Source organism: Xiphias gladius, chromosome 17, assembly GCF_016859285.1.
Source record: "Xiphias gladius isolate SHS-SW01 ecotype Sanya breed wild chromosome 17, ASM1685928v1, whole genome shotgun sequence".
NCBI classification, from domain to species: Eukaryota; Metazoa; Chordata; class Actinopteri; order Istiophoriformes; family Xiphiidae; genus Xiphias; species Xiphias gladius.
In genome coordinates, this window is record NC_053416.1 from 25,801,758 (window position 1) to 25,815,174 (window position 13,417).

Sequence of the window (13,417 nt, forward strand, 5' to 3'; positions counted from 1 at the left end):
TTTGTGTTTCATATTTCTCTCTTTCTCACAAAGACTGAAGCTGAAACAAAGTAGTATGTTATCAACAGAATTAGCACAATGCATACAAAATGTCAAATCTTTTAATGACATATAATTGTTTTGAAAATAATCCATGTGTTATTTCATATATGCCTGCTATCAATTTGGCCTAATAATCACACTGAATTACCATTTAGTTTCTCTTCATCCATTCAGCCAGACACTGGGCCTCATGTAAGCTTCATTTGGGGGATGTTTTTTTCATTCAGAAATATGTCACTAAAGAGTAAAAATAAGAACTTCACACTTTAGAGCATCAAGCCCTGCTGTCAGAAATCAGCAGACGAAAGTGCAGCTACCAGTGATGTGTCATCAGAGCAGCACTGTACTGTCAAATGTCTGACGTGTGTCTAACATGAAGTTAAATGCTAAAAAATGTCTTTCTAAACTAAAGCAGTCGATGACTGATTTGTCAGGGTCATGTCAAGGGGACTTTGCAGTCAAAGAAATGTTAGACGAGAAAATATTAAAGCCTACAGTAGCTGATGTAACACTGTCATGTGCATCAGAGGATGATCCTGAGACAGAAAGATGCAAAAAGACCCCGATATAGCTGAGTGAGAGAATTTTCCTGACTATTGAACTGAGTTGCTGTGCCAAAATATGCCAATAAAATCATAACATTTATAAAAACCTTTCAGTGCCAAGTTATGATGATGATAACATGGTGAACAGAAAATTATTTTTCAGGTCAAATCAGTGTTATTTGTTCTTTCTTGTGAACAAAGGCAAACATGATTGGTACGACCTGTCTTGACTGCTTTTGAATTTGATTCGTAAACTAAGAAAATTCCAAGTACGATTAACAAATGATTCTTTTAAATCACTCACATGTGCGCTTTAAGGACAAATCTTTTTCTTTTGAGATCTTGCATGGCACACAGTCTTTTTCATGTCAGCTGATTTCAGACTGGGGGAGAGATTTATTTCCCCCAACCAATCGCTAGTAAATAACATATCCATACACCAACATCATTTTCAGTTGACATGCTGTGGTTGGAAGCTGTGGTAGCAGTTGCTAGGAACTGTTAACAGTATGTGCCGCACGGAAATTTTCATGCTTTATTGTTTTACAACGGTGTGTCAAAATAGATTTAACATGGCTTTTTGACACTGATCAACAAAAAATGATAACAAATATGAAACAAAACACGCATCTGCATGAGTATGCCCCTCCTTTAATTTCACACTGGTGCAGCCAATTGGTTTTAGAAGTTACATAAATACTTAAATGAAGATCACCTGTGTGTAGTCAAGGGCATTCAGTTGATTGTAGTATTATTACAGTTTTATCTGGAAGGTCCACATTTTGGACCTTCGGTATCATGGCAAAACCTCCCCCATGAAGACATGGAGGAACACTTAAGGCAACTCAGCAAAAAGATGACTGAAAAATACAAGCTGGGGGATGGAGACAAGAACAATTCCAAGTCGTTTTGGTGTCCAGTTGAAGCCATGTTTTAGCATTCGCCAAACACTGTACATCATCATCATCATCCCCAACGATCTCTTCTGAGAAGCACGGTGGTGGCAGCAGGCCCTGGAGGGTATGTGGGGCTAGAGGGTGTAATCCAAAATTACTTAGATTTTGCTGTAATTTAAAATAAATAAATAAATAAATAAAATTAATATATAAAAGACTCTCACAGAAGGAGAAAGATAACATTTTAAAAAAAAATAAATAAATAAAACCTCATGTAAATGTAATGTTAGTGTTTTAAACTTCTGGCATACAGCACAGACACTAAAAATGGCATGATGTGAAAGAAATGACTCCTTCCTAACCTTCTGTTTGCCCACACTTCCGTGCAACGTTTACTCTCCATTATCCCATTATCACTATCACTCGTCTTTTTATTAACACGTATCAAACACTTCCTTTGGGTTACATTTGTGCAAGGTAGTGATCCCTTCTGTTTTCTTGTTGAAGCAGAAAGTGGTGATTTGTCACTGAGTGGCTATCAGATGTAGGGCACAGGGTCATCTGATATCAGTCACTTGGAAAACAGTCATACGTCACCAGTTACTCTACCTGGCTGTGATGCTTTGCAAGTGGAACTTTGTCTCACATGGAGTAAAAACATTTAGAGGAACATACTGTACTGAAAGTGCAATTAGTTCATTAATCAGCACAATTTGCTTTTAACACCAACCTATTATTTCAGTCAAATTAGAGATAGTTAGAGGTACATTTTGTAGGATCGGAAAACAATGCTGAATGAATGAATGTTATTTAGAGCTGTACCAATAAGCTGTAACAATATGTCAACAATAAATCCAAACACGGTAATGTGAAATGAGCACTCGTTCTGCCACAATCTCAGAGAAGAGCACTCTACAGAATTGTTTTTCCTCTTTAGTTCTGTTTGTCTGTAATGTCTCAGACACTCTCATCTACCCTCTTAGGCAATCTTTTCCACCAAAAAGCTCTGAAATAGTGAGCCAGATATTTTTCTCAGAAATTTGATGTATTTGTATGAGGTGACATTTACCCAAAGATAGTTCTTGCCAAACTTTGCAGCACTGCCTCTTAGCGTCTCTCAGCTTATTGTTTTGGTTGTATATGGCCTGCATGTTCTACTCTCATTAGTCCCATTTTCAAAAGCCAGGTAGCAGACAGTTTTTTTTCTGTTTTTTTCCAGTAAAAAGCTCTGATAAACCAACTGTATGTTAATACCAGAGTGTAGAGGGCTGAAAGCAATATGTTAGGGTTTTGTGGTACTAGTATAGGGTTCTCATGATCCCACATGCCCCAAACATCAATTAATAAATCTTTAAAGAGAATGACCTGAAATTATGAAAGGTTAGTAGTTTATTGGAGAGGGAAAGGCCATCACAAAGGAAGTTACACCCAACAGACAGTCTTGGGTCACCACCAACCTGACTCAATTTTTATACCCTTAAATGACAAAGCATGTAATGGAATAAACCCTCAGTCAGCAAATTCTCTTTCTAAGAATTTCAGTGGGAAGGTTCAGTTCAGTGTTAGGAAGCACATGTCTTTAAGTTTAGCTCCTACCAATCCTTATCCCGCACCCAAATCCATTGTCGCTCTGTCCCTTTGATGCAAGCTCTTTTAATGAATACCTCCCACATGCAGTATCACTTTCATGCCTGGCTGGTAATTACCTTCTTCTCAACCCAAAAATTAATTACATACCCATAAATTGGCAATTTACTCACTGAGGCAATGCTTACACCCGTTATAATATGATTCCATGTCGAAAGATGGATGGTAACTCGAGCATCTGCCAAACTACATTCAATTCTCTGCTTTCCCTGAAGGTCAGGCGACAGACTAGGTGCCAAAGCAGCTCAACACAAAATCTTTTGGTCATTGCTTGTTGGTCTCAGGTGTGTTCCTGGGACCTGCAATCTGTTCTCAACTGGTTGGATGACACAGGGAAACACACACTGGAAAAAGCATTCCATGGAAACAATTACATACATGTCATCCTTCTTCCTTTGACAGTTCCTGCAGAGGTAAAAGACAACTGTGTAACAGCTGCCTGTACTTCACAAACATTTTTCTTGGTTGTTGTTACCTCTGGTCAGCAGTGTGTAGTGATGTTTTTTTGTGATTTAGACCAATGAGATAAGTGTACACCAGGGGCCAGCTCCATAAAACTCTGTGTAGATTCATTTCTAAAACTGTGTGTACACACAAAGACAGAAGGATGCAAATGCAATCTTTTTGTATGATTTAAAAAACTGTACGAAAGCCTGATTCTGTTTTTCTAAATCTCAGTCATTATGAAACTAGGTGCATGTGTATGGGACTCATTTCTACTCCCACAGTTAGACATAAATGGATGGTGAAACGCCCTGAAACATCCATTAGCTTGTCAATGCATAGATCTGCCAATATGAACGGCAAGGAGGAAGTGCAATTTCACATAATCTGTTGCTTCAATGAGGTTCTCCAACAGCACCACAGCAGTTGCTATTACACAAAGCTGTGGCTATTTATTGTGTCTGTACCACTATTCCATCACATGAACCTGTAAACCATTACCGCAGTGACATCTCAGTCATCACTATTTAACATCAGCAGAATGTACTGCTGGCCACAAATGAAAAAACTACTCTTTTCTACAGATTGCGAATGCGAAATTTAGTACAAATCTGTTTTACACTGGTACGTACTGCCTCCAGGAAATGTTGCATTCCTAAGTTCGACATGACAAATGCTCTAACCGTCTCCTGCTTAACTGGCTTTTATATGATCACCAAACTAAATGCTAGCATATGAATGAAAGTATTACAATCTTAAATTGTCCTCTTCCCGTACATGTTGAACTTCAGCCCGTACGCTGATCAATGCAGGAGACCACTTGGGAACTTCGAGGTTTGCTGGATTTGTTCATGTTAGACCAAAGTTAGACCTTCAGACTCAGTGCCTGTCAGCCTGTGGATATTATTCCTGATTCCTGCTGCCTGAGACTTTGTAGAGAATCACTGCTGCAGTTTGGTTAAGTTACACAACTGTTAGTGTCCGTTAGTGTTAATAATTGTTTTGGTTTTTAATCTAAATATGGTTATTGTCTCCAGGTTATTTTTTAATTCTGCTATTGTCATGATATAACTCACATATGAGTTGGTAGAGTTTTGATTATTAACTGTAAAAATACCCACATACCATTCACAGAATTGTCACAGTAAGTTAAATAAATACACTTATTGATTTTATAAGTTATCAGTCAGTTATGGCTTAACATTTTTGGGCGATAATGAATCATATTGTTTTTCTTCCACTCAATACTGTCATGTCATGTTAATGTGACCTGCACTATTGTGGCTGGAAAGGTGTGCAATGGCATGAACTGGAAAACTTGAAATACTCGATAGATTTAGAGGTCCTGACCTGATATACAGTATACTGAGGGCAAATAACACACAAAACCAGAAAGATGATCAGTGCGCCCATATTGAAACAGACTTTACAAAGGACATCACAATTCAGGATTAAATGAAAAGATCATTAACACAGGGAAATGATGTTTCAAATGTAAATAAAAAGAATGATAAAATACATCACTCATAAATAATTTAACATGAAATTTATAAATTCATCTTTGATCAACATTTTATAGAACACTGTGTAGACAACAAAAATAATACCAGAGTCAGAGAAACTGGCAAACAGCCAAAACGAACAAAGTAAGGTTACGTCTATAAGGTTACGTCTCGCACATTATATTTTATAACCTCCTCATCATTTCATCCACAGCTATTTCTAAAAAATGGTGTGTATGCTGGTCTGACGTAAGCATAAGGTGTGCACATATTCTCTGGACATTTTTTTATAAATATATAATTTATGATTTATAAATGCATTTACGTATTTGGGAAGTCCTAAATATATTAATACTGAACGTATCAGTGAAATTTTCACAGACAATGTATTTGTTTTCCACCAAAATATCTGAGTACAATTATTGCAGTGTAATATCCACTTGTAGTGACTACAGCATTATTCCACCTATGTATGGTTCTGTTTAGGCTCTCATGGCACTTCAGGGAAAGATTGTGGTCTGGTTTAATACAGAAAAAGTTCACAGTGACTCCAGACCCAATGTGTTTACATGGGAATGAGCTTCTAATTTTCTCTCTGAGTGATCTTTTTCCAAGTAAATATAGCCAAGATCTAAGCAGAGCAGTTGTCTTTAACTTATGTATATGGTGATTTTGCCTGACGAGGTCGCAGTTATAAAATCAGGATTTTAGCAGAGCAGCAGCTTTGAAGTGACTGCTGGTCAAAATGGCGTCTTAATGGGCAGCATTTCAGTCACTATTTCATACTTGTTCCGTTTCCTGACAACAGAAACAGAAAAACACGAGAGCAGCGTTATTGGGCATTCAGCATTGTATGTATTAAATTACTGTATATGTGAGCGCAGAGAGTAGGAGAGAAGCAAACGGATAAAATCCAGCTATATACTAGGATTTAACCTAGTCTTGTTACTTCCTAATTAGATCCAATGTTTGACTGTCATTGTGAAGAAACCCCAGATGAGCTGTTGTTGAATATTCTGTCAAATGCTTCAGCAGCGCTTTAAAATGTCATTTTTTGTGAGACTGGCCCACTAGGGAAGTTAGCTGTTATTTGATGAGAAAATAGATAGCAAAATTAGATAGCAAACTGACACCAAAGGTACCCTGCGGTGTTGTTGTACATCACTGCTCTGTTTCATGTATTGTTTGAATTACGCAACTGACCAAGTTGGACGAAGCAGATTCATAGGTTGCTTGAAAATGTTGCACTTCATTAGGAAGAAATATATCGCTCGACCAGAAAAAACAAAGACCTTTAGGGATGAACAAAATTACCTTATTTAATCACACTCATCAGCACTACCACGTAATGGTAACCAATATTAAATTGAAAAATTGATTTTCCAGTTGATCAGATTTTGTTTGAATGATCCAACGTCTATTCTTAAAATCCAAAGATTGATTTTTGTATTTGCACTCGTTCTCAGTAAACATGTACATCAGCACTAAATGTTACGGGTAACTTGTTGTAACTGGTTCAGTTTGGGCTGGATGATGTGTAAAGTGTCCTCTTGTGGAAATTGAGTTATTACAACATGCAGAAAGAGGCTATTTTAAGTTAAAAGTCACATCAATGATAGCTGCTCTACGAGCCGCCTTGAGTCATGACAGTCTCATAACCTGTATCGTGAATAATTACAGACTATGCAGATCCACCACAGTTCATGAGACTGTCGTGACTCAAGATGGTTAGCTGACTCTGGCAATTTAGTTGTGAATCTACAGATCAGTGTGGAGTTTACATAACTCCAATTCAAGGAACACACTGTTGCTCGCTTGTTATATGTAGAAGAAAATTGAATTTGCAGACTTAATTCTGAGAAACACTGAATCATCAAGTATTGTATCGAAGTGAATCGAATCAAGAGAAATTGAAATGAATCGATTCTGGACTTCGGATATCCAGCCCTAAAGTTGAATATGATCTATTCAATTTTTTCAGTAAAATGCCAATACGATGTTATTCAATTTTAGGGCAATGCTTTTACTACAATTTCAATACTTCTATTTCCCTTCGTCTATTTTCCGTTTCAACTGATGATGACATAATGCCAATCTTGATGTGAGTACCTGTACACAGGTAATGGCCGTGTCACTGATCATATCACTTCTGGCCTCGCTGCTGTCTCCAATCACAACCAATGGCTTTGTTCTACAACTTTCTGGTTGTCACAGAAAGTCATATTGTAGTAAAACCCGACATCTGCTGCTAATACCCATGGCTCTGCTCCATGAAATGTAACCCTTTACATCAGTATCGTTGTCTGTGCTGTTGGAACATCATCCTTCATCTATTTCCAGACAACAACACAATTGTTGGAAGTCATTTAGAGTCACCCTTGAGTCTCTTCTGGACAGTTGCAACAGTTTGCAGATCCTTGTGCTAAATACATCAAAGAATAATGTTGTAGTTCAGAAGGGAAACAATCTCCTAGTTTGTTGCTGCAGGCAAGTGGAATGAGTTGCAACACTCGTCTGCCTTTGTGGGCCTCATTATAGACATGAGTACATATAAATGAATACCTCTCTTTTCGCTTAATTTTAATTTCAATAACTACAATGAATGATGCCTGCAATTATATTTGCCATATGTAACCTTCTTCTCATTCCAGTTTAAGTTGTCTTAGTAATCATAGTGTTCGTGTGGCTGTTTTTCTTTTCATATCTTAGCCATTCTCTGTCAGTTTCCTGTCTGCTGCTCTGTTCTGTTTTTAAACTGCCTCAAGATGTATTTAACCTCTTGTTCGCACATCATTCCATAGGTTGACCAGAGCGATGAAACTACATTTAAAGTAATGTGAAGTACTAATTTTTACGAAATGTGTGTTTGTGTGTGTGTGTGTGTGTGTGGGTTGTTGTTTTTTTTTTGTCTTTTGTTTTTGAGAATGAGCACAAAATGTTTTTGCTCTTCTTCTCCACTTTTCTTAGTCTGTAAAGTCTTTCTTCTTGTTGATACGTATTGTAACAGGGAGGCATTGTGATTTTGATTTCCATGCTGACATTTTACTATTACCTTTCATCCAATAACAATCCCTTCATAATGTATGACAGTGGGGATTATGGATGGCATTTGATCACAATTCCATTCTTGAAAACACACACGCAAACACACACACACACACACACACACACACACACACACACACACACACACACACACACACACACACACACACAAACACAAACACAAACAAGAAAACAAACACACTGCCTGAAATAACAGCTTAGACTTATTAAATCAAACCTTGGATAATTGGCTTACCCTGCTTTGAGATGATAGGAATCTTGAGCATGCTACAGGCAATTGCCTTTAATGCTGCAGCTGTGCTGCTTTTCCTCCTCTTTCTCATCTTTCTCTTGTGTCTTTATTATGTTTGCTATGTTTGCTTATCAAGTACCTGTGGAGATACTTAGCATGTTGACTTTTAAGTTAATTTGTCTGCAATTTGAAGGTATTCTTGCTATGGAAATGATTTTGGCAACTGTGCTTGAATAGCATTGCTTTCCTTGCTCAGCTGTGCATACAGTCAGTAAGACTTTTTAAATAGCTTGAGTAACACTGACATCTGCTGGGACAGCATATTGTAACTGGTCAGAGAGGGGCCACAGTCAAAAACCTAGAAGCTGTGGACAAGCACTGCGCTGATCATGTGTGAGCTGCAATGACCTTTGTTTTGTCCTTGAGACATTGATAAAATAAAGAAAAAATATCAGCCAGATCTACAGAGTAAAATGAGCTAAGTTGCTAGTTTGAAATGAAGGAAATATGGTGTTGATTTGGGACGTGAGCCAGTTCTGTGTGATGTGACACAGCGTGGCATGATGCTTCATCAATCAGTATTACACTGTCTCAGGTAGGGATTTACATCACTACACGTGAAAGAGCTGCAACAGCATTATGACAGTAATGTTCTTAAAGTTTTAAAAAGCAGCCACAGAGTGTACAAACTTGAAACTTAGCATTGTTTAGAAGCTCAACATGCACTCTGTGTTTGCCATTGCTCCCAACTAATTGCACTTTCTCTAGCTTTCTTTTTTTTTCTTTTATCACTGAAGGACACCTTTGTATCTAAAAGGTACTGTAAGACGAACTCTTTGATAGTTATTTAAGAAGCACTTGTAAACCGCCCATACTGTATCTCGTGTATGTATGTGTGAGTGTGTGTGTGTGTGTGTGTGTGTGTGTGTGTGTGTGTGTGTGTGTCTGCGCACATGTTTGTGTGTGCTCCACCTTATTCTGAGTTAGCCTGTCTCTGTTGATATTCATGTTGCTAATTTACAATTCACTCTCCTGCAAAGAATCTCAATTTGTCCTGACCTTAGTTGTTGCCCAGAGACTTGGACATAATGACTTTATATTCATGCAGAAAGAGACACACCATTTTGTGCCAATGTGTGTATGTGCGTGTGTTAGCCTACACATATGCTTTTACATGTTTGTGTATTTGAGTGATCAGGTGCCATTAAGACCTAATTAGATCAAAATTGCTGTTTGTTATTTACTGAATACTAATGACACCCCTTCCCTAAACCTACTCGACCGCTCAGAAGGCGTGAAATGCCGCTCGATTAGCCGAGCCTGAATGATCACAGAGGAAGATGCTTATGCATAGTGAATACAGCTCAGCAAGTGCGAGCTACAGACTGAATCATGCTGCCTGCACCGTCATGTTGACAAAAACCATGTCATACAATCTTCTTTTGAACAAGCCAATTCATTTTTTTTCTTTCTCATTGGGCCATCGGGAAGGGAACAGCAGATAAATCCTGCCTCCCTCTCCATGATGGTATTTTGATTTCAGTTTCCCATTTCCAGTTTATCACAGTTTGATAAGGTCACCTCACGCCGTCACCTTCAGTATCCAACTCCATTTACTCAAGCACCCTGAAATGCTATTATCAATATGAAATACTGTCCAGACAGACTGCAGCTCTTCCCACGAGGGAAACATCAATGTTTACTGTTCAGAAATCAAGCCCTTTCCCCAGGTGCCAGCCAGTATCTGTCTTCTCTGGGGAAAAATATTCTCCAACAGGGATTACTAATCCCCTGCTTGTTTGTAGCTATGCTGCGATTCAGCAAAACAAGATTATCCTAGTCGCTGCTTACAATTTGGGCCCCCAGATGAAATGATAAATGCCAAGAAATATTTATTTTGTTGAATAAACTCCCTATCCGTTCCAATAGACTGCACTTGTTTTAGTAATTGCATAGTTATGGCTTTTTCTCTATGCAAACCTCACAGACTGTCAATACTTGAATGGGAGTACGACTTTTCAGCTGTGAGATATTATGTTCAGGATGACCCAGATTCCTTCCTCCTTCCTCTAATGAGATCCTCAGTCATGATGTGTGAGTTTTTTGGTTATACATGTTTTTTTTTCTTTTCTATTTTCTATGTCTGCCTGTAAATACAGTCTTGTTACAGTATAGATTAGACGTAATACTCATGAAAGCAGGCGAGTATATAAAGGGCTTATGTAGCGGAAATTGCTTGTAAAACGCTCAGTTCTCCTGATACACTGATAGCTTAGTTCAGTTTGTTGAATGGTGAATTCCAATTAAATGATTGCACAAATACGTTTTGATTGATTAATTCTTCTGGTCGCTGAATGGCTCTCGCTGCCAGACAGTCAATGAATTGGAAGGCTGTTCCTGCAAATTAAATTGATGGGTCATTCCATTCATTTATAGTTGTTGTTATTGGTACTTGGTTTGTACTTTTAAGATGCTGGCAAATGATGTACCAATAAACAGCAACCTGGTCTGAAGCAGGTGCACAGTCACCATTTACCGTCACAATTCTAAGGATGCAAAAACACTTTTTCAAACAAAGGCTATGGCTGCTGTGGTTTTGCTGTATATACTAATACTTTAAATAATAGGAAAAAAGAAGTACTTTTTAGGGAATCGCTTGGCAGCTCTTCAATTCAGATTAATGTTTAGAGCTCCTAGGTATCAGTGGTAAAATTCTTGATCATTTGTGCTCAGGATTGATATTTTTTTCCCCTTAACAATGAAAATTTGTTCCCTCATATAACTTTTTTCTGTAAATATAATTTAGGCATTCAAATTAAGTTATTGTAGCAGTGTGAACTGAAATCTGTTTTTGTGGTTAGTCACCCAGACAGTTGACTGATATATCAGCCAATATTAGCTAAATACAGATATGTCGGTGTCAGCAGATGTCAGCCAGTAAGTAAGAATACATTGAAGTCTAGAAATGCCAAAAAAACGGTTTGAGTCATTCAGAACCAGTGTCTACCTTATAGTTTGTCCAGAAGAGAGCATTTACATGGATTTGCCCACTGATACATATCTTGGTGACAATTCCTCTAATTTAAGGAATGATTATCAAAAATGTTTGTATATGTTATATGTTTATGTAAATCAATTAGTTTAGCTGATATATTGTCAGTCTCAAGCATCCAGTATTTGTCAGACTCTAGCTGTTCTAGCCGTTCTGTTTTGGTGTAAGTGTCACTTATTGCTCTTTTTATTCCCTCAAATTAATATTGACAAGTAATCCCAATCGTTTCCTTTGTCCTTGTCAATCAAAACTCTGATGCTGTTGGGGATGGTATTTTCAGCACTCCTCGTTTTTACTGTTTTCTGGCCCGCTTTGGATGCTGCTGTAGGTGTACACACGGAGCAGTTTAACACAGAACAAAATAAACAGAAAAAGTTCTCAGGACAACCTGAATGAACTGCTTGGATTTAAAACAGGTTTATTTTGATTATTACAGATATTTCAGGTTTTGTCTGTTCACAGCATTGTATTATTTTTGACAACTTCTACGCTTATTTTTGGAGAACTTTTTACTCCATTAATTAATGTGGAGGGGGAAAAAAATACCATCTATGCAGAGGCGTTGTCATAAAAAGAATTACCCCTGATACAGAGGTTTGTGGAGAAGACTAAAAAATATCAAGATGATACAGTTAAAACTGGACAGGAAACATTCTGGCAGTTCAACAGGGTACCGATATGGTGTATGTAACCACAAATATCAGTTTAGAGGGATGGATGCCTGATAGCTGATACTCAAATATCAGGTGACCAAAATCATGTATTTGTTGGAAAGATGTTGCAATAAGTGTACAGATTTTCCACCTATATACAGATGTGTTCATTCACTGTGCAAAAATGCCCAAACATATAGCAGTACTATGTAGACATGTATGTATATATGTACAGTATGAGCCCTGACTGTGTGAAAGAAGTCAAGGCCAATCCCCACATGGAATCAATGGCCCTGGTACATCTGCCCATACAGTACTGATGTCTCTGCTGCAACACTGTAAAGCTTAATGTTGAAGCTCCAAGCTTTGTGCATTCTTGATGCAACAATGAGTGTCAGCTTCGACATGTTCGTGCATTTTCTGAGCATGTGTGCACAGATTTATGCACAAGTGAGAAAGACAGAGTGAGAAAGTCATTAGACAGAGAGAGAGAGAGAGAGATAATGTGCTGGGTTGCAAAACTTGTCTCCTTCCTCTTCTTCATTGCCTTCGGAGATCACAAAGAGGATCAGTGTGACAGTCAGTACAATAGGGGAGCAGATACAGCAAAATCAGCTGAGTTTTTATACCAGCACCAAGGCAAATTTGCTTGTCACAATATATCAATGAGCACGGCTGCTAATTTCCATAATACATTACTGCAGGTTTGAACTGAGGAAGATTCTTCCAATGACTCCTGCATTCATATAAACATCAAATGAATACAATGCTCTGCAGATCTCTAAGGTCAGTTCTTTTAATGCACCTCATATTTCAGACATTATTTGGCGAGTGATCCAAGAATATAGATGGTAGTTCATGGTAATTAGCTCCAAACACCTATTGTGAATTCCAAAGTGTGTGTGTCAGCCATGCTCCAGCATTTGCTTAAATGTCCAGATCCTTTTGTGTGTGGTGCTTCTGCAGGCTCCAGTCTATAATTAGCTGAGGAGTTGATAGACAGGGACGATGTGTCTGGCGGGATTTCATATCGACGGGGAGAAATATCAGGCCATTTCATTTGCACACTGAAATAACTAAACAATTCCTATTGTCACTGAAAAAGTCTGATGAATTTTGAACAGCGTGTGTGGTTAATTTGCCATGTTCTGCACTGCAGGATATAGTTTACATTTACAGTATATATCCCAGCTTGATTTCAAATCTGTGAGGTAAATAGTCATTCATATCATTTTATAAAAAAAAAACCTGCCTTTTAAACTGTAAGGATTGAATATAAGTTTTATATAAATGTATAAATTTTAAGTGATAAATTAAATAAAAATAGTAGATTTAACA